Source organism: Spinacia oleracea, chromosome 3, assembly GCF_020520425.1.
Source record: "Spinacia oleracea cultivar Varoflay chromosome 3, BTI_SOV_V1, whole genome shotgun sequence".
Classification (NCBI taxonomy): domain Eukaryota; kingdom Viridiplantae; phylum Streptophyta; class Magnoliopsida; order Caryophyllales; family Amaranthaceae; genus Spinacia; species Spinacia oleracea.
Genome location: NC_079489.1, coordinates 63,947,873 through 63,975,664, shown reverse-complemented (window position 1 = coordinate 63,975,664; position 27,792 = coordinate 63,947,873). Strand labels below are relative to the sequence as shown.

At 37.6% G+C, this 27,792-nt stretch overlaps 1 long non-coding RNA gene across 1 annotated transcript; it reads right to left on the bottom strand.

The window, feature by feature from the left end:
* Positions 1-2,588: 2,588 nt before the first annotated feature.
* Positions 2,589-4,152, bottom strand: LOC130469076 (uncharacterized). The gene is made up of 2 exons (XR_008929454.1): positions 4,039-4,152; positions 2,589-3,058 (listed from the first exon to the last, which is right to left on the bottom strand). It is a non-coding gene; the product is annotated as an uncharacterized lncRNA (long non-coding RNA).
* Between the last annotated feature and the right edge of the window lie 23,640 nt (positions 4,153-27,792).

The window sequence follows — 27,792 nt, the reverse complement described above, 5'->3', positions numbered from 1 at the left end:
TTACTATACAATTTCCAATAGATTAGTGAGAATAAATGTGTTGACCCTAAAGTTTTGATGATGACAAAGCAAACTCATGACAATTGATTAAGTTATGTTGCATAATAGGTTCCGAGATCCTTAGAGGGATAATGCTAAGTTAAGGAGATCATGAGTTGGATAAACTAAGCAACGTGGAATATAAGCAAGTAATTGATCCTTGTCAGACACTACATTGAAGAAATAATCATTAAGCAAGGCGAGATCCTTAGGCGAGTTCCTAAGGCGAGATCCTCATATATTATGTGGATCCTCGACGTTCCAGAGAAGAACAAATTGGGAAGTATTCGAGTGAAGCTTCTAAAGGTGCAACATGAAGACTACAACATATGAGTTTATGTTTTAGGATTTATGTAAGTATTTAATAAAGTTTAAACGTAATTTGGAATGAAAGGGACATAGTATTTTGGTACGTTTTAAATGAAATATATTAACTGTAATTATAAAAGAGTTTTAACTTGGAAAATCTTTTTAATAAATAAAATGAATTTAATTAATAAATGTAAACATAGGATTCTGATTTATTCTCCTTGTTTCTCAAGTAAAAGATTTTCCATGTTCCTTAAAACTTTCCCACGTATTTCTGTTTAAACGTGCATTTAGTGTTTTGATTTGGTCTCCCCTGTTTCTCTCCAACTATGCCCATGTTACTGAGGAGTAACTGTTAGTGGGTAGTTGAGGAGAACATGGGTACCTAACCCTAGGTAAAACTCTCCTATAAAAGGAGAAGAGTTTTTGCTTTTCAAAACACACAACTGATCTTTGCAAAATATATCTTAAGAGCTTAAACGTTTTAAAAGAGAATCAGTTTTCAAAAGAGTGTCCCTTGAGTTCCTTATTACTTTGAGCTTTATTACGTACTAGAGTTTTATATCAAATTGTATTTTGGGTTTAAGGGTTGAGTGATCCTTAATTGACTTAGAGTTAAGTCAAAGAGAAAAAGAGCGACTTAGAGTTAAGTCAAAGAGAAAAGGAGCGACTTAGAGTTAAGTCAGAGAGAGATTGAGGAGCACAGTAATCAAAGGAGATTGCTGTGGGGAACTCGTGTTCGAGAGGAACTCGAGTTAAAGAGTGTATTTGTAATAGAGTTATTGCATTAATACAAAAGAGTAGTGAGGTTCTTCTTGATTAGGATCAAGAAGGTTCCTCCGTTTTATATCTCTCTTCGCTTATTGTTCTCATTCTCTTTATTGTTTAAATTCCGCAAGAAACTTACCCAAGTTCCCAAGAAACAATTCACCCCCCTCTTGTCAAGTGTTCCTACTGAACTATCAAAATGGTTAAAATTGTAGGGACAGAGGGGTATATGATATGTTCTGTTCTGTCATTCTATGACACAAAGGCGAAGTGATTAGCTATGGACGGTACCAATTGTTATACGACTGTGCTCGAAATAAAAATGAACATTTTTCATAGTTACTACTCCCGACGTTTCTGAATAAAATTCATCAGTTCGACCGATACACATACACTTGTCAATGCACAACTTTAACAACTAAAATCTCTAATTGTTATTATTACAAGTTATTAAAAAAATTGATATTACGAAAATATACACTGTGTCTAATTCAACAACATATTATATGATAACACATTCTTTTTATAGTAAAAAGATCAAGTGACTTTACATTTATTTAGAAACGGAAAAAGTAACTGTACAATTGCAAATAATATTTTGTGTTCGTTTTGAACAACATAGACATGGTATTTCTCGGGAGCTAAATAGAATGCACGAAAAGAGTAAGGAGGGACCAAACATGACCGATGAAGGCAACAATCTTACACTTAAAGGCACCTCAAAATTAAAGCAATGCCAATTTTAAACCGAAAGTAGAATTCATTTTCATTCCTACAATCCCACTATTATTAATAAACCAAAGGAATTTTTAGGATTAAAAAATAAATAAATAAAAGTAGAATAGGAGATTTGATGAAACGGGCAAAAGAGCGTGCAAAGCCCATTGTAATTATGACTTGCTATTTGGGGAGCTCTTTCTATGTCACGCGGATTATCCAATTACTAAATGTCAAGTGGGGCGAACACACATTTTTTGTGCATCTATATCTTGCAAAACTTTTTTTTTTTTTGGTTACACTAGTTGCCCGCGGCAGCCAACTTGGTTAATCAATGGTTGAAATGTTTGATAGATTTGTTATAGCGGTTTGTATGTATCTCAAAAACAAAGCAAAACATAACATGACCTCAAGGGAGTTATGCGATCAATAAGTAAAGTTAAAAATGACTTTGGTTAAAATGTGTATTAAGATGTTTATTAACTTGTCCTTTAAGCGTCATTTAATTTTATGACAACTAATGGCTAATATTTATTTTACTCACGAATTAGCAACGATAATAGTCAACCAAAACTTTCGATATTTTTCTTTAGGGGACGAGCAGAGAAAGAAAAAGTGATTTCGGAAGACATTTATCTTGAAGCTTTAGAAACTAATGATGGCGTTACATCATCAATGGTTGTTTGTTCATTTACCTGCTACTAAAATAAACTACTTTTTTCATAACAGATAAATTGCTAAGTTGGACTAATATATATTTATAAATAACATTATTTTATTAGAACTGTAGATACAGAAAATACGTACAATATTGTGGTTGTTTTTATTTTAACTACAAACATTTACATATTGTATTTAAAAAGATAACACACACACACACACATATACATATATATATATATATATATAAAAGATGTTCTGGAGCTTAAGTTTTGTAAATTTATTTGACATTTGTTATAGTTGTTGGTGGTTACGTTCTTCTAATTTCTGTGGGTAGTAGTTATAATCTCCGACGTTTATATTGTATGTTTGTTGAAGGAACCTAATTGCTTGTCTAACCTAATTGCTTGTCTTGTAGCATTTTGTTGTGAGGGACCAAGTCGTGTTACAGATGTTCCTATAAATCGTACTGGTCCAATGATATTTGGAATTCCATGTAGATCTATATATGCCTTCATCTCATCGTCCGAGATTGTGTGAATGCCAAATTCTGCTCGAGGTAATCCTAGTTGCATCAAAACATCGTGCAATATTAGTTTGATATTTACCTCTATTACTCGGTATGATTTTTCCATTAATTGTGTCAGAAAGACTATTGAGGAAAGGTTGTAATAATTTGATGTTATTGCGATTTTTTGTTTATGGTAGTATGTGGGTGGTAGTGTTGTATTTTCAATCTTTGTATTTATAGGCGTAGCGTAAGAGATGTAGTAACGATAAGTATAAATATTTGAATGTGTAAGATGCATATTGGCCTTGATATTTGCTCTTACACGTGTTTAGAAGTAGAATAAGTGGTTTTTGTAATGGTGTAATGAGGTGACATGTAATATTATCTGATAACTCTGAAAAAATAACATACAAAACATTAGATAAGATTTTAAACCTGTTACATACCCATATAAAATAAATTGTTACTCCCTCGGTCTCTTTTTGTTTTTTACGTTTGGTATTTTTCACGCGCTTTTACGACTAATTAATGTGCATTGAGATTCTTTTAAGTTTTTCATGTAATAAACGAGGAAAATTACGTTTATTTATGATGTTTTCACTCTTATCAAAATTATGATCTTGGAAAAATGAGAAAAAGTTAATGTCCCTATGGAAAAGTGTGAGAGATTAAATGACTCAATGAGTTTACTTGGTTAAGATAACAACTGGACACAAATTTGATTGAATATTAAATTATTTATGCGATAATATAAAAGGAAATGTAAAGAACATTTTGGGACACCCAAAAAGGAAAACGTAAAGAACAAAAAGCGACGGAGGGAGTAGTAATAAATTAATACTTCAAACTAAAATAATTTGAAAAAGTAACCTAATATATGGTGCACGATTTTTTTTTTAAAACATCCACCGAGAAGTTCATCATATGCAAATACTCACATACTTTCATATTTTACCTATAACCATCTTGTGTCGTAGGAAAACTTAATGCTTCTGTTTCAAACCAAACAATTATCGAAGAAAACATTTATATACCTGCTTTAAAATGGTCGAGTGTTCTCGCTCTTCAGTCTTCCTTTGTTGTGGAAAGCCAGTTGAAATGTTGCGTCTACATTGTGAATTCATATCTATCTATTTATAGGCACTTTTAATTCAAATTTGGATAAGAATTAAAGGGTCAGTCAACTACACGCTACGTGTCTTCTTATGAAGCTGGTGAGTGTAGGTAACCAGGGAGGCTAGATCACCAGCGACCTATTTTGTCCATACCCACCAACAAAAAAAATATTAGGAAAAGATGACCCACCTTTAAATAAATGTGTAAAGTGTTGTTAACTTTGTTATATACTGTCAACGGTAATATAAGTATTGTCATTGTTGTATATATACTGTCATTGTTGTATTAAAAAAAGAAGGAATGAAATGAAATAGAAAAAAATAAAGGGACCACTTAAATGAATGGGTAAAAGTGTTACATATTAAATGAATGGGTAAAAATATGGTAAAAATAGTGTATAAGAAGTGTTATATAAGTATTGTCATCGTTTGCATAAATACTGCCATTGTTGTATTGAAATACTGTCATTATTGTATTAATTACTGCCGTTATTGCCGATATCGAGTACTTTGTTTGACTTTTCAACGCATGAAGTGAAATTACAATTTTACCCAGGGTATGGACAAAATGGATCGCTGGTGACCAGCGGCCTAGCCAACCTCGTAAGTAACAATATTATTGTAAAATGTAAGCAATGTATCCAAGAATGAGTCAACCTTTGCCAAATAAAGAGGGGCAATTTAACCAACTACTCACTCCGTCTTTAAAATATTGCCCCACAAGAAAAATTCACTTTATTAAGAATTAAGCAAATGGGTAGGTAGATTTGTCTTTTAGTTATATCAAATTATAGTAATATTTAAGGACCATTAACTAAATAAGGTATGGGGAAAACAAATAGGAAAATCTATTTATAGTATATGAGACAATCTTTTAGGGACTGAGAGAGTAGAAAGTATCATTACTATATATTTGGGATCCTAATATGTTGTTAACTAAAGTTAAATGTGTTGATCCATAAAATGTTCTAATTAGCGAATAGAATTTGCGGGCCTAAGCCCAAAGATAACAATAAACATTAAACAATATAACCAATGATATTATTAATTACTGACGCATGTCCACATTGAATGAAAAAAACTATCAGATACCACTAATACTGAAGGAATTAATTCCGTTAACTTGTTAAGGGAAATGTTAGTTCCATTAACTTAATTTGTTAATTAACTCCCCTTAACCCCCCACTTAAATTAATTAACATACTAAATCACTAAATTAAACTATTAACCCGCTAATTTACCACTAACCTATCTTCTTAGCTTCAATTCCCTTCTATAACTCCTCTATAAACGCTCTAATTAACTTCCCTCAAAAGTTAATTAACAAGTTAAGTTAACATAATCAATATTTCCATAAAAAAAAAAGGTTTGACAAAGTTAATGTCTACTAACTAATAGCATATTAGCATCTGGGCCATTTGGCTACTTAGCTTGGCGGTGGAAAGGTATATGTGTCACAAAGAAAGGATTTTTTTTTTCAAAGAAAGGTAGAATTAGAAGATGACATATGGAGGGGGCATGGAAGGAATTTTGTGGAAAGGGAGCACTGTACAAATGGGTTTTTCACCCAAACTACCTATCTATACTAATATATTAAAAGGCGTTTAGGAAAACGTATATGTGTCACGTATATCCCTTTCTTATACGCCACATCACCACTAATAAGCATCACGACATGTTATTGACAACCAAAAAAGCATGTAGCAAGGATCGAACATCATACCTCATGTATTAAAGTTTCATTTCCTACCATCTCAACTAGCTACAATATTTGTTACGTTTTCCAATATAAATGTAAAATACAGTGTTTTAACAATGGGCACATTTTTACAAAAGGTAAAACCCGGAGCAAAGCCCAGGCCACACACTAGTTCTCTTTTATATGTAGTAATGATATTTTAGCCATAGGTATTAGACACCTATATATACTCACTCCATAGAGAAGTGATTGATGCACTTTGATCGACACGGGATTTAATGAATGTGAGTTAATTTTATTAAAATAAAATGTAAGTGAGTAAATAGAAAATAAACAATCGTAATAAAAGATAGTGAGAGTACTTAAGTATTTAAAGAAAAGAAAAGGCATTGAATAAATGATGAAATATTATGACTGAGGTCTTTGGTGTAAAGAAGATATAATAATATAAGAGGCAAATTTTCATAGAAAGTCCATCAATCATTAAAATACGATCGATAAAGGAAAGTTAACCAATTATTCCTATATGAAGGGGTTACTTCAACCATTTTGAAATAATGAAGACGGATCTATAAGTAAATGTTTCAAATTAATATGGATACTCTACTTTATTCTATTCGAAATAATGCATTTACGCTCTTCTTTTTCCCACTTTATTTACAACATTCCACAAAATCTATTTTTATATTCTATTTTTACTCATAACTTTTCACTCGTCCATTTTTTTTATTCTTCTTTTCTTACACCACTCCACTCAACCTAATTGTTTATTATTTTTTTCTTATTACGTTCAACTTTACTCATACTTATTATCTACTTTCCAATCATTTACATTGGTTTTTGTAAAATGCATAATGTTAGGTTATGATACATATGACAAAACATAAATCATGCGGAAAAACCATAAAGCCAGGAAACATATTATTCACACATAATCATTTAGCATAATTCAGATGCATACACTTTGTTGCGTGCCCTCCCTAGCTGCGCCCGAACCGAACAAGAACAAGTCTTTATGACTCCAAGTGTCGTCCCTCCGTAGATAGTCCACAACACCGCCTTAAGCTTGACCAACTAGAATCGCCCTTAATGTAGTATAGATTTCGGCTAAATAGGGGCAAGAGAGTGGCTGATTTTTCTTGAAAATCTTACCTTTGAATACTTCAATTGTGTCTATAAATTATGACCCTAGGCACCTATTTATAGAGGTATGGAAAAGGAATTATAATCCTACTAGGATTTGGATTTATTAATTAGAATCCTATTTGAACTCTAAATAATAAATTTAATCTATTAGGATTAGGATTTATTCAATACACGAATTCCGATAGGATTAGGATTCGTTACGAACATGAGCATCGTATGGCCACGAGCATCGCACCACCCGCGCAGGCCTTGCGGCCCACACGAGCAGTCGCTGCTCGCAGCCCAACAGCACGCTCAGCGTGCGCGCGCCAAAGGCCTTGCTGGGCCTGGCCTTGCGCTGGGCCTGGCGAGGCTGTGGCAGCTCCATGTTGGGCGCTCGGCTTGTTGGGTGCGGGCCTGGCTTCGTGCTGGACCTTCGTCTAGCAAGCCTCGTCCGATGCTAATTCGTACGATGCGCTTCCGATTAAATTCCCGGTTCCGGAATTCATTTCTGATACGAACAATATTTAATATTTCCGATTCCGGAATTAATTTCCGTTTCGAACAAATATTTAATATTTCCGTTTCCGGAATTATTTTCCGATTCCGATAATATTTCCGATTCTGACAATATTTCCGTTTCCGGCAATATTTCCGATTCCGGCAATATTTCCATTTCCGATAATATTTTCGAATACGTACCATGTTTCCGTTTCCGGCAACATCTACGACTTGGATAATATTTATATTTCCGATACGATCCATATTTCTGTTTCCGGCAATATCATCGTTTCCGGAGTATTCATTTCTTGCTTGTGACGATCTCAGCTCCCACTGAAACCAAGATCCGTCGATTCCGAATATCCATAGATGGAGTATTTAATGCCATTAAATACTTGATCCGTTTACGTACTATTTGTGTGACCCTACGGGTTCAATCAAGAGTAAGCTGTAGATTAATATCATTAATTCCACTTGAACTGAAGCGGCCTCTAGCTAGGCATTCAGCTCACTTGATCTCACTGAATTATTAACTTGTTAATTAATACTGAACCGCATTTATTAGACTTAATATTATATGCATACTTGGACCAAGGGCATTATTTCCTTCAGTCTCCCACTTGTCCTTAGGGACAAGTGTGCATTTCCTAATTCCTTTGTCGCTCGATGCTTGCTCTTGAACATAAGGTAAGAGTTGTCATCCTTATTATGTCCAGAGGTGTTTCTCGGTTTCAGAGTTCAACTGATCAAATAAAAAGATAATCATAGCCTATGATTCATCCGAGCACGGCCATGCATTTTACAGTTTCTAGCTCTCCGAGTGGCCTTGTACAACTTTTAAGCATCTCATCCCAATTTATGGGAGGACAATCCCAATCTTGTGATCTTGAGATTAGACTTCGTTTGATAGGTGATTACCCGAGCGTTGCCTTTATAGCCTCCTTTTACGGGGCGACGGTTGGTCAACGTCAAAGCAACCAGTTCTCAAACAAGTAATCTCAAATCACTCAGGTATTGAGGATTTAGTGTCTAATAATTTTAATGAAATTTACTTATGACAGATTTTCATCTCTTACAGTAAAGTTTCATAGGTCTGTCTGATACTAGTCTTCCCAAAGTAAGTATCTATGCAAATGATTACGACATTGCATGTCCACATAGTTCAAGAAACAGAACTATTAGTCATCTTGCATTCCTGTCGTCTAACGTTTTCTATGCGTCCAATTTTATAGAAAACTCCGACCAGGGACCATTTTCATGTTAGGTTATGATACATATGACGATTCATAAATCATGCGGAAAAACCATAAAGCCAGGAAAACATATTATTTACACATAATCATTTAGCATAGTTTAGATGCATACTCTTTGTTGCGTGCCTTCCCTAGCTGCGCCCGAACCGAACAAGAACAAGTCTTTAGGACTCCAAGTGTCGTCCCTCCGTAGATAGTCCACAGCACGTCCGGATCCGCCTTAAGATTGACCAACTAGAATCGCCCTTAAGGTACTATTATTTTCGGCACTTTATAGGCAAATGTGTGACTGAATTTTTCTCTCAAAAACTCACTTTGAATACTTTGAAACTTGTTATAAATTGTGAGCCCTAGCCTCATATTTATAGGGGTATGGAAAGGGAATCGAAATCCTACTCAGATACAAATTAATTAAACCTAGAATCCTACAAGAACTCTAATTTAATTAATTTATCAAATAGAATTAGGAATTTAATCATTAACCGAACTCTGCATGTTTTAGGAAACGTGCACGAACACAAACACTTGCACACGCAGCCACGATGGGCCCCCATGCGTGCGCGCGAGCAGCAGCCCACGCAGCGCCCGCGCGCGCTGCGCGCTGCGCGTGCTGTGCGCGCTGTGCGCGCTGCACAGCCTGCTGGGCCTGGCCTTGCGCTGGGCCTGGCGAGGCTGTTTGTGCGGCGCGCTTGGCTTGCTGGGCGATGGCCTGGCTTCGTGCTGGGCCTCGTCCGGCAGGCCTCGTCCGATGCTTATTCGTACGATGCGCTTCCGATTAAATTTTCCGATTCCGGAATTCATTTCCGATACGAACAATATTTAATATTTCCGATTCCGGAATTAATTTCCGTTTCGAACAAATATTTAATATTTCCGTTTCCGGAATTATTTTCCGATTCCGGTAATATTTCCGATTCTGACAATATTTCCGTTTCCGGCAATATTTCCGATTCTGGCAATATTTCCATTTCCGATAATATTTTCCGATACGTACCATGTTTCCGTTTCCGGCAACATCTACGACTTGGATAATATTTATATTTCCGATACGATCCATATTTCCGTTTCCGGCAATATCATCGTTTCCGGAGTATTCATTTCTTGCCTGTGACGATCTTAGCTCCCACTGAAACCAAGATCCGTCGGTTCCGAATATTCATAGATGGAGTATTTAATGCCATTAAATACTTGATCCGTTTACGTACTATTTGTGTGACCCTACGGGTTCAGTCAAGAGTAAGCTGTGGATTAATATCATTAATTCCACTTGAACTGAAGCGGCCTCTAGCTAGGCATTCAGCTCACTTGATCTCACTGAATTATTAACTTGTTAATTAATACTGAACCGCATTTATTAGACTTATCATAGAATGCATACTTGGACCAAGGGCATTATTTCCTTCAGTCTCCCACTTGTCCTTAGGGACAAGTGTGCATTTCCTAATTCCTTTGTCGCTCGATGCTTTCTCTTGAACATAAGGTAAGAGTTGTCATCCTTATTACGTCCAGAGGTGTTCCTCGGTTTCAGAGTTCAACTGATCAAATAAACAGATAATCATAGCCTATGATTCATCCGAGCACGGCCATGCATTTCACAGTTTCTAGCTCTCCGAGTGGCCTTGTACAACTTTTAAGCATCTCATCCCGATTTATGGGAGGACAATCCCAATCTTGCGATCTTGAGATTAGACTTCGTTTGATAGGTGATTACCTGAGCGTTGCCTTTATAGCCTCCTTTTACGGTGCGACGGTTGGTCAACGTCAAAGCAACCAGTTCTCAAACAAGTAATCTCAAATCACTCAGGTATTGAGGATTTAGTGTCTAATAATTTAATGAAATTTACTTATGACAGATTTTCATCTCTTACAGTAAAGTTTCATAGGTCTTGTCCGATACTAGTCTTCCCAAAGTAGGTATCTATGCAAATGATTATGACATTGCCATGTCCACATAGTTCAAGAAACAGAACTACTAGTCATCTTGCATTCTAATCGTCTAACATTTTCTATGCGTCCAATTTTATAGAAAACTCCGATTAGGGACCATTTTCAACCTTTGACATTCAAGTTCACTTGATAGACATTTCTTAGTCACAGGACTGGTCCTGACAGTCTATCTTGAATATATCGTCAAATTGAAGGGACTCATCATTTAATAAACCACAAATTAAATGGAAAAATGAATTCTTTTCATTTATTGTGAATGATTAACCAATAATGTTTTACAAAGATTTAAACTCTAAAACTTTAAAACATTAAACAGAGACATCAAAGCCATTCTCCAATATGCTTGATTCCCATAGCTGCAGTGTGCGAGTTGTGCTTCGCCTGCGGCAGAGGTTTAGTCAATGGATCTGATATGTTGTCATCAGTTCCAATTTTGCTTATCTCTACTTCTTTTCTTTCAACGAACTCTCGTAGAAGGTGAAATCTACGAAGTACATGCTTGACTCTCTGGTGGTGTCTAGGCTCTTTTGCCTGTGCAATAGCTCCGTTATTATCACAATACAGGGCTATTGGTCCTTTAATGGAGGGGACTACACCAAGTTCTCCTATGAACTTCCTTAGCCATATAGCTTCCTTTGCTGCTTCATGTGCAGCAATGTACTCCGCTTCAGTTGTAGAATCCGCAATGGTGCTTTGCTTAGCACTTTTCCATCTTACTGCTCCTCCGTTGAGGCAGAAGACAAACCCAGACTGTGATCTAAAATCATCTTTGTCGGTTTGGAAACTTGCGTCCGTATAGCCTTTAACAATTAATTCATCATCTCCACCATAGACCAGGAAGTCATCTTTGTGCGTTTTCAGGTACTTCAGAATATTCTTGGCAGCAGTCCAATGCGCCTCTCCTGGGTCTGACTGGTATCTGCTCGTAGCACTGAGTGCGTACGCAACATCCGGGCGTGTACATATCATAGCATACATTATTGAACCAATCAATGATGCATATGGAATCCCATTCATTCGTCTACGCTCATCAAGTGTTTTTGGGCACTGAGTCTTGCTTAGAGTCATTCCATGAGACATGGGTAGGTAGCCTCGCTTGGAGTCCGCCATCTTGAACCTATCAAGCACTTTATTGATATAAGTGCTTTGACTAAGTCCAATCATCTTTTTAGATCTATCTCTGTAAATCTTGATGCCCAATATGTACTGTGCTTCTCCTAGATCCTTCATCGAAAAAAATTTCCCAAGCCAAATCTTGACAGAGTTCAACATAGGAATGTCATTTCCGATAAGCAATATGTCGTCGACATATAATACTAGGAAAGCAATTTTGCTCCCACTGACCTTCTTGTATACACAAGATTCGTCTGCGTTCTTGATGAAACCAAAGTCACTGACTGCTTCATCAAAACGTATATTCCAGCTCCTGGATGCCTGCTTCAATCCGTAGATTGACTTCTTTAGCTTGCATACCTTTTTAGCATTCTTTGGATCCTCAAAACCTTCAGGCTGTGTCATAAACACAGTTTCTGTTAAAACGCCGTTTAAGAAAGCAGTTTTGACATCCATCTGCCATATTTCGTAATCGTAATATGCAACGATTGCTAACATTATCCGAATAGACTTTAGCATTGCAACTGGTGAAAAGGTTTCATCGTAATCCACACCGTGGACTTGCCTGTAACCTTTTGCGACCAATCTAGCTTTGAAAACTTCAAGTTTCCCATCCTTGTCCTTTTTCAGTTTGAAAACCCATTTTCTTCCAATGGCTTGGTAGCCATCTGGCAAATCGACCAAATCCCATACTTGGTTTTCAGACATGGAGTCTAATTCAGATTGCATGGCTTCTTGCCACTGCTTGGAGCTAGGGCTCGTCATAGCTTGCTTGTAAGTCGCAGGTTCATCACTTTCAAGTAATAGAACGTCATAGCTCTCGTTCGTCAAAATACCTAAGTATCTTTCCGGTTGAGATCTATATCTTTGCGATCTACGCGGGGTAACATTTCTAGATTGACCATGATTCTCACCAGATTCTTCTAAAGATCTCTGAGTTTCATCCTGAATGTCATCTTGAGCATTCTCTAGAGTTTGTTGTTCGACTCGAATTTCTTCGAGGTCTACTTTTCTCCCATTTGTCATTTTGGAAATGTGATCCTTCTCCAAAAAGACACCATCTCGAGCAACAAACACTTTGTTCTCAGATGTATTGTAGAAGTAATACCCCTTTGTTTCCTTTGGATAGCCCACAAGGATACATTTGTCAGATTTTGGATGAAGTTTGTCTGAAATTAATCGTTTGACGTATACTTCACATCCCCAAATCTTAAGAAAAGACACATTTGGAGGCTTTCCAAACCATAATTCGTATGGAGTCTTTTCGACAGCTTTAGACGGAGCTCTATTTATAGTGAGTGCAGCTGTATTTAGTGCATGTCCCCAAAATTCTAATGGAAGTTCGGCCTGACCCATCATTGACCTGACCATGTCTAGCAAGGTTCTGTTCCTCCGTTCCGACACACCGTTCCATTGTGGTGTTCCAGGAGGAGTCAATTCTGATAGAATTCCACATTCTTTCAGATGGTCATCAAATTCATAGCTCAGATATTCACCGCCTCTATCAGACCGCAGTGCCTTAATCTTCTTGCCTAATTGATTCTCTACTTCACTCTGAAATTCCTTGAATTTGTCAAAGGATTCAGACTTATGCTTCATTAGGTAGACATAACCATACCTACTGAAGTCATCAGTGAAAGTGATAAAGTAGCTGAAACCACCTCTAGCATTTGTACTCATTGGTCCACATACATCTGTATGGATTAAACCCAATAGTTCATTTGCTCTTTCTCCAACTTTAGAGAAAGGTTGCTTTGTCATTTTGCCAAGTAAACATGATTCGCATTTACCATAATCCTCTAAGTCAAATGGTTCTAGAATTCCTTCTCTTTGAAGTCTTTCTAAGCGTTTCAAGTTTATATGGCCTAATCGACAATGCCACAGATAGGTGAGATCTGAATCATCCTTTTTGGCCTTTTTGGTATTTATGTTATATACTTGTTTGTCGTGATCTAATAAATAAAGTCCATTGACTAATCTAGCAGATCCATAAAACATCTCTTTAAAATAAAACGAACAACTATTGTCTTTTATTAAAAAGGAAAATCCCTTAGCATCTAAGCAAGAAACTGAAATGATGTTTTTAGTAAGACTTGGAACATGGAAACATTCTTCCAGTTCCAAAACTAGCCCGGAGGGCAACGACAAATAGTAAGTTCCTACGGCTAATGCAGCAATCCGTGCTCCATTTCCCACTCGTAGGTCGACTTCACCCTTGCTTAACTTTCTACTTCTTCTTAGTCCCTGTGGATTGGAACATAAGTGTGAGCCACAACCTGTATCTAATACCCAAGAAGTTGAATTAGCAAGTATACAGTCTATAACGAAAATACCTGAAGATGGAACGACTGTTCCGTTCTTCTGATCTTCCTTTAGTTTTGGACATTCTCTTTTGTAATGGCCTATTCCATCACAATAAAGACAGCTTGATGTGGACTTGTCCTGCTTTGATTTAGCATTGCCCTTGGACTTTCCACCTTACTTGAATGGTCTCTTTCTAGCCTTGAGTAAATCTTTGGCTTCACAGTCCAGTACTATTTCAGCCTTTCTGACAAGGTGAATAAATTCTGCAACTATTTCTTCTCTTGGTTCACTTAGGTATAGTTGCTTGAAGCGACCAAACCCACTGTGTAGTGAATTGAGCAAGACAGAGACTGCCATCCTTTCGCTTATTGGTGTTCCTAGTAGACTTAGGCGATCAAAATATGAACACATAAGATCCACATGGAACCTCAGTGGGACGCCTACCCTCTGTTTAGTGCGAAGGAGCTGAACATGTGTTTCTTGGACCTCCATCCTATAACACCTGTTGGGAGAACTAACCTTTAGACCAGACATTGATTCAATCAACTCATGGACGTTAAGGTCTCTGTCCTCCGTACTTCCACGACAGATATCCCTCAGATTCTTGATGAGCGTAAAAGGTTCATAGGCTACAAACCTTTTAGCCCAATTATCAGGGATATTGTTCAGCATGAGACTCATAACCTTTTTGAGATCCGCATCCCAGGCGTAAAATCTCTCAGGGGTCATGTCTCTGGCATAGTAGCTTGGCATGGGATGTGACAGTACATACTCAAGTCCATTGAGTTTGACTATTTCAACTAGCTTAGCTTCCCATTCAAGAAAATTTGTCAGGTTCAGCTTGACCATAAGCTCAGAACCCATGATGATGTTTTGATTGTTGTTTGCCATATTAAAAACTACAATTGAAAAGAATAAACAAATAAATAACCATTCACAGTTTCTCTTAATAAACTTAAATTCTAGCATACATGCATAATTCAATGTTTATTAAGCATTTTATTCAAGTTATGTGTTCCGGCAGGTGTGAATAAAATGATTCCAAGATCCTAAAATCATTGAAGAACTAAGCACAGTTTGTCGACTTAATCCTAGAACATCTTAGGTAAGCAAAAGCCTTTTGCTAATAGTCTAGAAACTATTCTTGGTTGATAGGTACGTCTAAGAACTTATTAGGTAAACCTATCGAATTTGCCACGACATAAAAGGACTCCTTACTTATATCGTTGAGTTTCACCAAAACTAACATGTACTCACAATTATTTGTGTACCTTGCCCCTTTAGGACCAATAAGTAACACCTCGCTGAGCGAAAACTATTACTAGATTGATGTAAAGGATATCCAAGCAAGTGTATATTTTGGCATGGCTCCTTTTAACTCAATTTTTAAGTTTGGAACTTAAGGCTCTTACTATGTTGGTTAGATTTTAAGTGAACTAAAATCCTTAATCATGCAACATAATCAAGCTTTTGATCTCATGCATTTTAAGACATATTTAAAACAGTAAATAACTTAAAACATGCATAAGATATTTGTGATCTAGTATGGCCCGACTTCATCTTGAAGCTTTGACTTCAAAGTCCGTCTTGAAAATCTCCGTGGGAGGCACCATTTTCTTCAAATAGGATAAGCTATAATTAATTACAACTATTTGATGGTTCGCATACCATATTTGAATTGAAAAATAACTTTGGTACTTTAGACCAATTACATTCAAATTAATGGTACGCAGACCATATTTTCTATCCTATTTGGGCCATACTAGTCACTTCATAACCTGCAAAACAGTACATATACAATATATACCATTCACCCATTCATTATCATGAATGGCCCACATAGCTGGTTAGTAAAACACATTATGCATCACGTAAACATTTGCAGCAATTAATCAAGGGCACCAATAATCTACCAATTATTCAGTCCTTATTAATTCTAATCAAGTTGTTTTAACCTTAAGGATTTGTAGACCTAATCAAGAGTTTATGACTAAAATACGCTCCCACTTAAACCAATAAATTCATATGCTTTACTAATTTTAAACATAAAAATGTATTTCTAGTCTAACCGGAAACATACAAATTTAATTAAAATTTAAAGCTCATATAAACTTATAATTGAATCCAAAAAGTTTAATTTAATTTCAGTCGTATTTAAATTAATTCATGATTTTAATTTTAGTAAAATAATTAGAATAAATAAAATTTATTATAATTACAATATTCAAAATTAAAATCCAAGAAAATAATTTAAATTATTAATTTTAAAATTAATTAAAATTACGTGAACTGGAATTTTCAAATTAAACATTCAAAACGATCTTTAATCGTAACGCAAACACCCTACGCGTTGCACGCCCATGGGCCGCACGCACACAGCCATTGCTGGCCATGTGCGCGCAGCCCATGCGCTCGTCGCATAGCTGCTGCATCCCCATCGCAAGCCTCCGCACGCATTGGTGCTCGCTGCGCGCGCCAGCGCTCATCGCACGCGAGCTATCGCTCGCAGTGCGCGCGCGACATCGCTCGCTGGTCGCGCGAGCCATCGCTCGCTGGGCGCGCGACATCGCTCGCTGGGCGCGCGACATCGCTCGCTGGGCGCGCGACATCGCTCGCTGGGCGCGCGACATCGCTCGCTGGGCGCGCGAGCCATCGCTCGCTGGGCGCGCGACATCGCTCGCTGGGTGGGCGACATCGCTCGCGGCACGCGAGCTTGCGCTCGCTGCGCGCGAGGCTGCGCGCTCTTGTGCGAGGCAGCGCGCGTTGTGGCGCAGCTCGCTTGCTGCCCACACGCGACTGCCTTGGCTCGCCCTTCGCCCATGCCCATTCGTCCATTGCTCGTGGCACACGACACAAGGCAGGGCTGCTGCCTTGTGCTCGTGCACTACGCCCTTGCTCATTGCATTCGTGCCGCACGGGCGACGAGCTCCCTTGCTCGTCGTCGCATGCCCGCATTATACAACACCCCTTAAGGGTAACACGAAGCGTCCATTGCTTTGTGCGTGCAAGTTATATGAACGAATCGCATAAAAAATTTAAAATTTATAAAATTAATGACAAATTAATAAATATTATTAATTTCATAATTTTAGGGCGAAAAATCGAAAATTTATTATCCAATTGATTTCCGATTGTTATGGATTCAAGTCTAGGTCATAAAAATTTAAAATTTATCATAAATTTACAATTTTTATGGTGGTTTTTAATCATAGGTTTCTAATTAAATTACAATTAATTATGAAAATCAAATTAATTCTAAATTATTCTAATTTTCAACAAATTAATCATAATTACAAATTAGATTGCATAATTAACAAGATTAGGCATTCAAACTTGTTAAACATATGCAGTAGGTCAATCAAAAATTCAAGATTTATCAACAAGAATCGCAAATATTTAATTTAACATCTTAAATTTACGAAATTTTGCATTCGAAAAACTAAAACCTTCGAAAAGTCATAGTTAGGCTTCGAATTTGAGAATTCTGGGTTCGGCAGAAAAATATTATTTTTGTCAAAATTTTAGAATGACTTTTACATGCGGAATTGACACAAAAATCACTCAATTCGGATGAGTAACGAAGAAACTGCCGAAAAACTGCGTACGTATAATTAAATAAACGCAATTAATTAACAATTACGAAAATTAATCACCCCTTTTAATTCTTGCAAATTTGTAATATTTAACCATGTTCATGCAATTTAGATTATGAAAATAATAAGGGGCTCGTGATACCACTGTTAGGTTATGATACATATGACGATTCATAAATCATGCGGAAAAACCATAAAGCCAGGAAAACATATTATTTACACATAATCATTTAGCATAGTTTAGATGCATACTCTTTGTTGCGTGCCTTCCCTAGCTGCGCCCGAACCGAACAAGAACAAGTCTTTAGGACTCCAAGTGTCGTCCCTCCGTAGATAGTCCACAGCACGTCCGGATCCGCCTTAAGATTGACCAACTAGAATCGCCCTTAAGGTACTATTATTTTCGGCACTTTATAGGCAAATGTGTGACTGAATTTTTCTCTCAAAAACTCACTTTGAATACTTTGAAACTTGTTATAAATTGTGAGCCCTAGCCTCATATTTATAGGGGTATGGAAAGGGAATCGAAATCCTACTCAGATACAAATTAATTAAACCTAGAATCCTACAAGAACTCTAATTTAATTAATTTATCAAATAGAATTAGGAATTTAATCATTAACCGAACTCTGCATGTTTTAGGAAACGTGCACGAACACAAACACTTGCACACACACGCACGGCAGCCACGATGGGCCCCCATGCGTGCGCGCGAGCAGCAGCCCACGCAGCGCCCGCGCGCGCTGCGCGCTGCGCGTGCTGTGCGCGCTGTGCGCGCTGCGCAGCCTGCTGGGCCTGGCCTTGCGCTGGGCCTGGCGAGGCTGTTTGTGCGGCGCGCTTGGCTTGCTGGGCGATGGCCTGGCTTCGTGCTGGGCCTCGTCCGGCAGGCCTCGTCCGATGCTTATTCGTACGATGCGCTTCCGATTAAATTTTCCGATTCCGGAATTCATTTCCGATACGATTAATATTTAATATTTCCGATTCCGGAATTAATTTCCGTTTCGAACAAATATTTAATATTTCCGTTTCCGGAATTATTTTCTGATTCCGGTAATATTTCCGATTCTGACAATATTTCCGTTTCCGGCAATATTTCCGATTCTGGCAATATTTCCATTTCCGATAATATTTTCCGATACGTACCATGTTTCCGTTTCCGGCAACATCTACGACTTGGATAATATTTATATTTCCGATACGATCCATATTTTCGTTTCCGGCAATATCATCGTTTCCGGAGTATTCATTTCTTGCCTGTGACGATCTTAGCTCCCACTGAAACCAAGATCCGTCGGTTCCGAATATTCATAGATGGAGTATTTAATGCCATTAAATACTTGATCCGTTTACGTACTATTTGTGTGACCCTACGGGTTCAGTCAAGAGTAAGCTGTGGATTAATATCATTAATTCCACTTGAACTGAAGCGGCCTCTAGCTAGGCATTCAGCTCACTTGATCTCACTGAATTATTAACTTGTTAATTAATACTGAACCGCATTTATTAGACTTATCATAGAATGCATACTTGGACCAAGGGCATTATTTCCTTCATTTCAACCTTTTGACATTCAAGTTCACTTGATAGACATTTCTTAGTCACAGGACTGGTCCTGACAGTCTATCTTGAATATATCGTCAAATTGAAGGGACTCGTCATTTAATAAACCACAAATTAAATGGAAAAATGAATTCTATTAATTTATTGTGAATGATTAACCAATAATGTTTTACAAAGAATTAAACTCTAAAACTTTAAAACATTAAATAAGGACATCAAAGCCATTCTCCAATATGCTTGATTTCCATAGCTGCAGTGTGCGAGTTGTGCTTCGCCTGCGGCAGAGGTTTAGTCAATGGATCTGATATGTTGTCATCAGTTCCAATCTTGCTTATCTCGACTTCTTTTCTTTCAACGAACTCTCGTAGAAGGTGAAATCTACGAAGTACATGCTTGACTCTTTGGTGGTGTCTAGGCTCCTTTGCCTGTGCAATAGCTCCGTTATTATCACAATACAGGGCTATTGGTCCTTTAATGGAGGGGACTACACCAAGTTCACCTATGAACTTCCTTAGCCACATAGCTTCCTTTGCTGCTTCATGTGCAGCAATGTACTCCGCTTCAGTTGTAGAATCCGCAATGGTGCTTTGCTTAGCACTTTTCCAGCTTACTGCACCTCCGTTGAGGCAGAAGACAAACCCAGACTGTGATCTGAAATCATCTTTGTCGGTTTGGAAACTTGCGTCCGTATAGCCTTTAACAATTAATTCATCATCTCCACCATAGACCAGGAAGTCATCTTTGTTCCTTTTCAGGTACTTCAGAATGTTCTTGGCAGCAGTCCAATGTGCCTCTCCTGGGTCTGACTGGTATCTGCTCGTAGCACTGAGTGCGTACGCAACATCCGGGCGTGTACATATCATAGCATACATTATTGAACCAATCAATGATTCATATGGAATCCCATTCATTCGTCTACGCTCATCAAGTGTTTTTGGGCACTGAGTCTTGCTTAGAGTCATTCCATGAGACATGGGTAGGTAGCCTCGCTTGGAGTCTTCCATCTTGAACCTTTCAAGCACCTTATTGATATAAGTGCTTTGACTAAGTCCAATCATCCTTTTAGATCTATCACTGTAAATCTTGATGCCCAATATGTACTGTGCTTCTCCTAGATCCTTCTTCGAAAAACATTTCCCAAGCCAAATCTTGACAGAGTTCAACATAGGAATGTCATTTCCGATAAGTAATATGTCATCGACATATAATACTAGGAAAGCAATTTTGCTCCCACTGACCTTCGTGTATACACAAGATTCGTCTGCGTTCTTGATGAAACCAAAGTCACTGACTGCTTCATCAAAACGTATATTCCAGCTCCTGGATGCCTGCTTCAATCCGTAGATTGATTTCTTTAGCTTGCATACCTTTCTAGCATTCTTTGGATCCTCAAAACCTTCAGGCTGTGTCATAAACACAGTTTATGTTAAAACGCCGTTTAAGAAAGCGGTTTTGACATCCATCTGCCATATTTGTAATCGTAATATGCAGCGATTGCTAACATTATCCGAATAGACTTTAGCATTGCAACTGGTGAAAAGGTTTCATCGTAATCCACACCGTGGACTTGCCTGTAACCTTTTGCAACCAATCTAGCTTTGAAAACTTCAAGTTTCCCATCCTTGTCCTTTTTCAGTTTGAAAACCCATTTGCTTCCAATGGCTTGGTAGCCATCTGGCAAATCGACCAAATCCCATACTTGGTTTTCAGACATGGAGTCTAATTCAGATTGCATGGCTTCTTCCCATTGCTTGGAGCTAGGGCTCGTCATAGCTTGTTTGTAAGTCGCAGGTTCATCACTTTCAAGTAATAGAACATCATAGCTCTCGTTCGTCAAAATACCTAAGTACCTTTCCGGTTGAGATCTATATCTCTGCGATCTACGCGAGGTTACATCTCTAGATTGACCATGATTCCCACCAGATACTTCTAAAGGTCTCTGAGTTTCATCTTGAATGTCATCTTGAGCATTCTCTAGAGTTTGTTGTTCGACTCGAATTTCTTCGAGGTCTACTTTTCTCCCACTTGTCATTTTGGAAATGTGATTCTTTTCCAAAAAGATACCATCTCGAGCAACAAACACTTTGTTCTCAGATGTATTGTAGAAGTAATACCCCTTTGTTTCCTTTGGATAGCCCACAAGGATACATTTGTCAGATTTTGGATGAAGTTTGTCTGAAATTAATCGTTTGACGTATACTTCACATCCCCAAATCTTAAGAAAAGACACATTTGGAGGCTTTCCAAACCATAACTCATATGGAGTCTTTTCAACAGCTTTAGACGGAGCTCTATTTATAGTGAGTGCATCTATATTTAGTGCATGTCCCCAAAATTCTATTGGAACTTCGGCCTGACCCATCATTGACCTAACCATGTCTAGCAAGGTTCTGTTCCTCCGTTCCGACACACCGTTCCATTGTGGTGTTCCAGGAGGAGTCAATTCTGATAGAATTCCACATTCTTTCAGATGGTCATCAAATTCATAGCTCAGATATTCACCGCCTCTATCAGACCGCAGTGCTTTAATCTTCTTGCCTAATTGATTCTCTACTTCACTCTGAAATTCCTTGAATTTGTCAAAGGATTCAGAATTATGCTTCATTAGGTAGACATAACCATATCTACTGAAGTCATCAGTGAAAGTGATAAAGTAGCTGAAACCACCCCTAGCATTTGTACTAATTGGTCCACATACATCTGTATGAATTAAACCCAATAGTTCAGTTGCTCTTTCTCCAACTTTAGAGAAAGGTTGCTTTGTCATTTTGCCAAGTAAACATGATTCGCACTTACCATAATCCTCTAAGTCAAATGGTTCTAGAATTCCTTCCTTTTGAAGTGTTTCCATGCGTTTCAAGTTAATATGGCCTAAACGACAATGCCATAGATAGGTGAGATCTGAATCATCCTTTTTGGCCTTTTTGGTATTTATGTTATAAACTTGTTTGTCGTGATCTAATAAATAAAGTCCATTGACTAATCTAGCAGATCCATAAAACATCTCTTTAAAATAAAGCGAACAACTATTGTCTTTTATTAAAAAGGAAAATCCCTTAGCATCTAAGAAAGAAACAGAAATGATGTTTTTAGTAAGACTTGGAACATGGAAACACTCTTCTAGTTCCAAAACTAGCCCAGAGGGCAACGACAAATAATAAGTTCCTACAGCTAATGCAGCAATCCGTGCTCCATTTCCCACTCGTAGGTCGACTTCACCCTTGCTTAACTTTCTACTTCTTCTTAGTCCCTGTGGATTGGAACATAAGTGTGAGCCACAACCTGTATCTAATACCCAAGAAGTTGAATTAGCAAGTATACAGTCTATAACGAAAATACCTGAAGATGGAACGACTGTTCCGTTCTTCTAATCTTCCTTTAGCTTCAAGCAATCTCTCTTCCAATGCCCCTTCTTCTTGCAGTAGAAGCATTCAGATTCAGAAGTGGGTTGACTGACCTTCCTCTTTTCAGATTTGGCGCCAATTTGCTTAGTTGGGCTGGCTTTGTAGCCACCTTTCTTAGCATTCCTCTTCTTTCCAGATTTCTTGAACTTTCCCCCACGCACCACGCACCATAAGCACATCTTGCTTATCACTTTTGAGCGACTTTTCAGCGGTCTTCAGCATACCGTGAAGCTCAGTGAGCGTGTTGTCCAGACTATTCATACTGTAGTTCAGTTTGAACTGATCATACCCGTTATGAAGAGAATGGAGGATGGTGTCTACAGCCATTTCCTAAGAGAATTGCTGATCCAGCCGACTCATATTCTCAATGAGTCCAATCATTTTGAGAACATGTGGATTTACAGGCTCGCCTTTCTTAAGCTTGGTCTCAAGAATTTGCCTATGAGTCTCGAATCTTTCGACTCGAGCCAGATCTTGGAACATGTTCTTTAACTCACTGATGATCGTGAAAGCATCTGAGTAGATGAATGTTTTCTGCAGATCTGCACTCATGGTGGCGAGCATTAGACATTTCACATCCTTGTTGGCATCAATCCAACGATTGAGGGCTGCCTGAGTGACCCCTTCGCCTGCGGCTTCGGGCATCGCCTCTTCCAGGACATACTCCTTTTCTTCCTGCATAAGAACTATTTGCAAGTTCCTTTGCCAGTCAAGGAAGTTTTTCCCGCTCAACTTCTCCTTTTCGAGAATTGATCGAATGTTGAATGAATTGTTATTTGCCATAATTAAAACTACAATTGAAAAGAATAAACAAATAAATAACCATTCACAGTTTCTCTTAATAAACTTAAATTCTAGCATACATGCATAATTCAATGTTCATTAAGCATTTTATTCAAGTTATGTGTTCCGGCAGGTGTGAATAAAATGATTCCAAGACCCTAAAACCCATTGAAGAATTAAGTACATTATGTATTTAGACTCAATTCTAAAATCTTTTAGGTAAGCAAAAGCCTTTTGCTAATAGTCTAGAAACTACTCTTGGTTGATAGGTACGTCTAAGAACTTATTAGGTAAACCTATCGATTTTGCCACGACATAAAAGGACTCCTTACTTATATCGTTGAGTTTCACCAAAACTAACAAGTACTCACAATTATTTGTGTACCTTACCCATTTAGGACCAATAAGTAACACCTCGCTGAGCGAAAACTATTACTAAATTGATGTAAAGGATATCCAAGTAAGTGTTTATTTTGGCATGGCACCTTTTAACTCAATTTTTAAGTTTGGAACTTAAGGCTCTTACTATGTTGGTTAGATTTTAAGTGAACTAAAATCCTTAATCATGCAACATAATCAAGCCACAATCTCATGCATAATTAAGATATATTTAAAGCAATAAATAACTTAAAGCATGCATAAGATAAATGTGATCTAGTATGGCCCGACTTCATCTTGAAGCTTCGACTTCAAAGTCCGTCATGAAAATGGATTGAAAACTCCGTCTTGAATTTCACCGTGGGAGGCGCCATTTTCCTCAAATAGGATAAGCTATAATTAAACTAATTACAACTATATGATGGTACGCAGACCATATTTAAATTGAAAAACAAATTTGGTGCATTAGACCAATTACATTCAAATTAATGGTACGCAGACCATATTTTCTATCCTATTTGGGCCATACTAGTCACTCCATAACCTGCAAAACAGTACATATACAATATATACCATTCACCCATTCATTATCATGAATGGCCCACATAGCTGGTTAGTAAAACACGTTATGCATCACATAAATATTTGCAGCAATTAATTAAGGGCACCAATAATCTACCAATTATTCAGTCCTTATTAGTTCTAATCAAGTTGTTTAACCTTCAAGGATTTGTAGACCTAATCAAGAGTTTATGACTAAAAATGCTCCCACTTAAACCAATAAATTCATATGCTTTACTAATTTTAAACATAAAAATGTATTTCTAGTCTAACCGGAAACATACAAATTTAATTAAAATTTAAAGCTCATATAAATTTATAATCGAATCCATTAATTTAATTTATTTCAGTTGAATTAAACGAATTTAAATTAATTCAAGATTTAATTTTAGTAAAATAATTAGTATAAATAAATTTTATAATAATTATAATATTCAAAATTAAAATCCAAGAAAACAATTTAAATTACGAATTTTTAAAATTAATTAAAATCGTTTCCGAACTGAAAATTAAAAATTAAATTCAAAGCGCATCAATCGGGTCAAGACGAGGCCATGGGCTTGCGCCCATGCCTTGTCGAGTCCTCGAGGCAGCATCGCCCCTCACGAGTGATCGCACAGTAAGGCACGAGCAGCTGCCACGCGCAAACGCAGCAAGCCGAGCCACGCTTGCGCGCAGCATCGCTCGCTGCTTCGTAGCGCAGCAGTTGCTTGGCGAGGCTGGGCGAGGCAGCGCTCGTTGCTGCGAGGCACCCCTCGCTGCCCCCACGCGCGCCTGCCATTCTCGCTCGCCTTGCTTCTTCGCCCATCCGCCCATGCATCATCGCAGCACTCGACGCAAGGCAGGGCTGCTGCCTTGTGCTCGCGTGCTACTCGCCTTGCTCGCTGCATTCTTACCGCATGGGCGACGAGCTCCCTTGCTCGTCGTCGCATCCCCGCACTATACAACACCCCTTAAGGGTAACACGTAGCGTCCATTGCTTTGTGCGTGCAAGTTTTATGAGCGAATTGCATAAAAATTAAAACTTTTATTTCCAAAATTAACGACAAATTAATAAATCATATTAATTTCATAATTTTAGGGCGAAAAATCGAAAATTTATTAATCAATTAATTTCCGATTAACATGGATTCAAATCTAGGTCATAAAAATTTAAAATTTAACACAAATTAACAATTTAAAATTTAACACAATTTAATCATTGGTACCTAATTAAATTATTAATTAATTATGAAAATCAAATTAATTCTAAATTATTCGAATTTCAATAAATTAATCATAATTACAAATTAGGTAGTATAATTAACAAGGCTAGGAATTCAAACTTGTTAAACATATACAGTAGGTCAATCAAAGATTCAAGATTTATCAACAAGAATCGCAAATATTTAATTTAACATCTTAAATTTACAAACTTTTGCGTTTGAAAAACTAAAACCTCCAAAAAGTCATAGTTAGGCTTCGAATTTGGGAATTCTGGGTTCGGCCGAAAATTACTATTTTGTCAAAATTTTAGAATGCCTTTTACATGCAGAATTGACACAAAAATCACTCGATTTGGATGAGTAACGAAGAAACTGCCGAAAAACTGCGTACATATAATTAAATAAACGCAATTTGCAATTAATTAACAATTACGAAAATTAATCACCCCTTTTAATTCTTTGCAAATTTGTAAAATTTAACCATGTTTATTCAATTTAGGTTATGAAAATAACAAGAGGCTCGTGATACCACTGTTAGGTTATGATACACATGACAAAACATAAATCATGCGGAAAAACCATAAAGCCAGAAAACATATTATTCACACATAATCATTTAGCATAATTCAGATGCATACACTTTGTTGCGTGCCCTCCCTAGCTGCGCCCGAACTGAACAAGAACAAGTCTTTATGACTCCAAGTGTCGTCCCTCCGTAGATAGTCCACAGCACGTCCGGATCCGCCTTAAGCTTGACCAACTAGAATCGCCCTTAAGATAGTATGGATTTCGGCTAAATAGAGGCAAGAGAGTGGCTGATTTTTCATGAAAATCTTACCTTTGAATACTTCAATTGTGTCTATAAATTATGACCCTAGGCACCTATTTATAGAGGTATGGAAAAGGAATTATAATCCTACTAGGATTTGGATTTATTAATTAGAATCCTATTTGAACTCTAAATAATAAATTTAATCTATCAGGATTAGGATTTAATCAATACACGAATTCCGATAGGATTAGGATTCGTTACGAACATGAGCATCGTATGGCCACGAGCATCGCACCACCCGCGCAGGCCTTGCGGCCCACACGAGCAGTCGCTGCTCGCAGCCCAACAGCACGCTCAGCGTGCGCGCCAAAGGCCTTGCTGGGCCTGGCCTTGCGCTGGGCCTGGCGAGGCTGTGGCAGCTCCATGTTGGGCGCTCGGCTTGCTGGGCGCGGGCCTGGCTTCGTGCTGGACCTTCGTCTAGCAAGCCTCGTCCGATGCTAATTCGTACGATGCGCTTCCGATTAAATTCCCGGTTCCGGAATTCATTTCTGATACGAACAATATTTAATATTTCCGATTCCGGAATTAATTTCCGTTTCGAACAAATATTTAATATTTCCGTTTCCGGAATTATTTTCCGATTCCGATAATATTTCCGATTCTGACAATATTTCCGTTTCCGGCAATATTTCCGATTCCGGCAATATTTCCATTTCCGATAATATTTTCCGATACGTACCATGTTTCCGTTTCCGGCAACATCTACGACTTGGATAATATTTATATTTCCGATACGATCCATATTTCTGTTTCCGGCAATATCATCGTTTCCGGAGTATTCATTTCTTGCTTGTGACGATCTCACCTCCCACTGAAACCAAGATCCGTCGATTCCGAATATCCATAGATGGAGTATTTAATGCCATTAAATACTTGATCCGTTTACGTACTATTTGTGTGACCCTACGGGTTCAGTCAAGAGTAAGCTGTGGATTAATATCATTAATTCCACTTGAACTGAAGCGGCCTCTAGCTAGGCATTCAGCTCACTTGATCTCACTGAATTATTAACTTGTTCATTAATACTGAACCGCATTTATTAGACTTAATATTATATGCATACTTGGACCAAGGGCATTATTTCCTTCACATAAGTGTCCCTATTATTTCAAAACATAGGGAGTGTGTATTCTTGTAGTACTCCTTTCGTTCCATAATTATAGTTCTGTTTTTCTAATCAAGGAGTTTTAAAAATATAGTCATGTTTCTATTTTTCCCTATTAAATTCTCCACTTTCTCATGTATCAATTAAAAAAATACTATATTACAATTACCCATGTATTATATACCCATTTCCTATGTACGAAGTACTAAATTACACTTTTCAATGTACGTATTATATTTCACTTTTCTTAAAGCTCGTGTTTTAAGTCAAATAAGACTATACATAAGGGACGGAGGAAGTAGTAAACTAG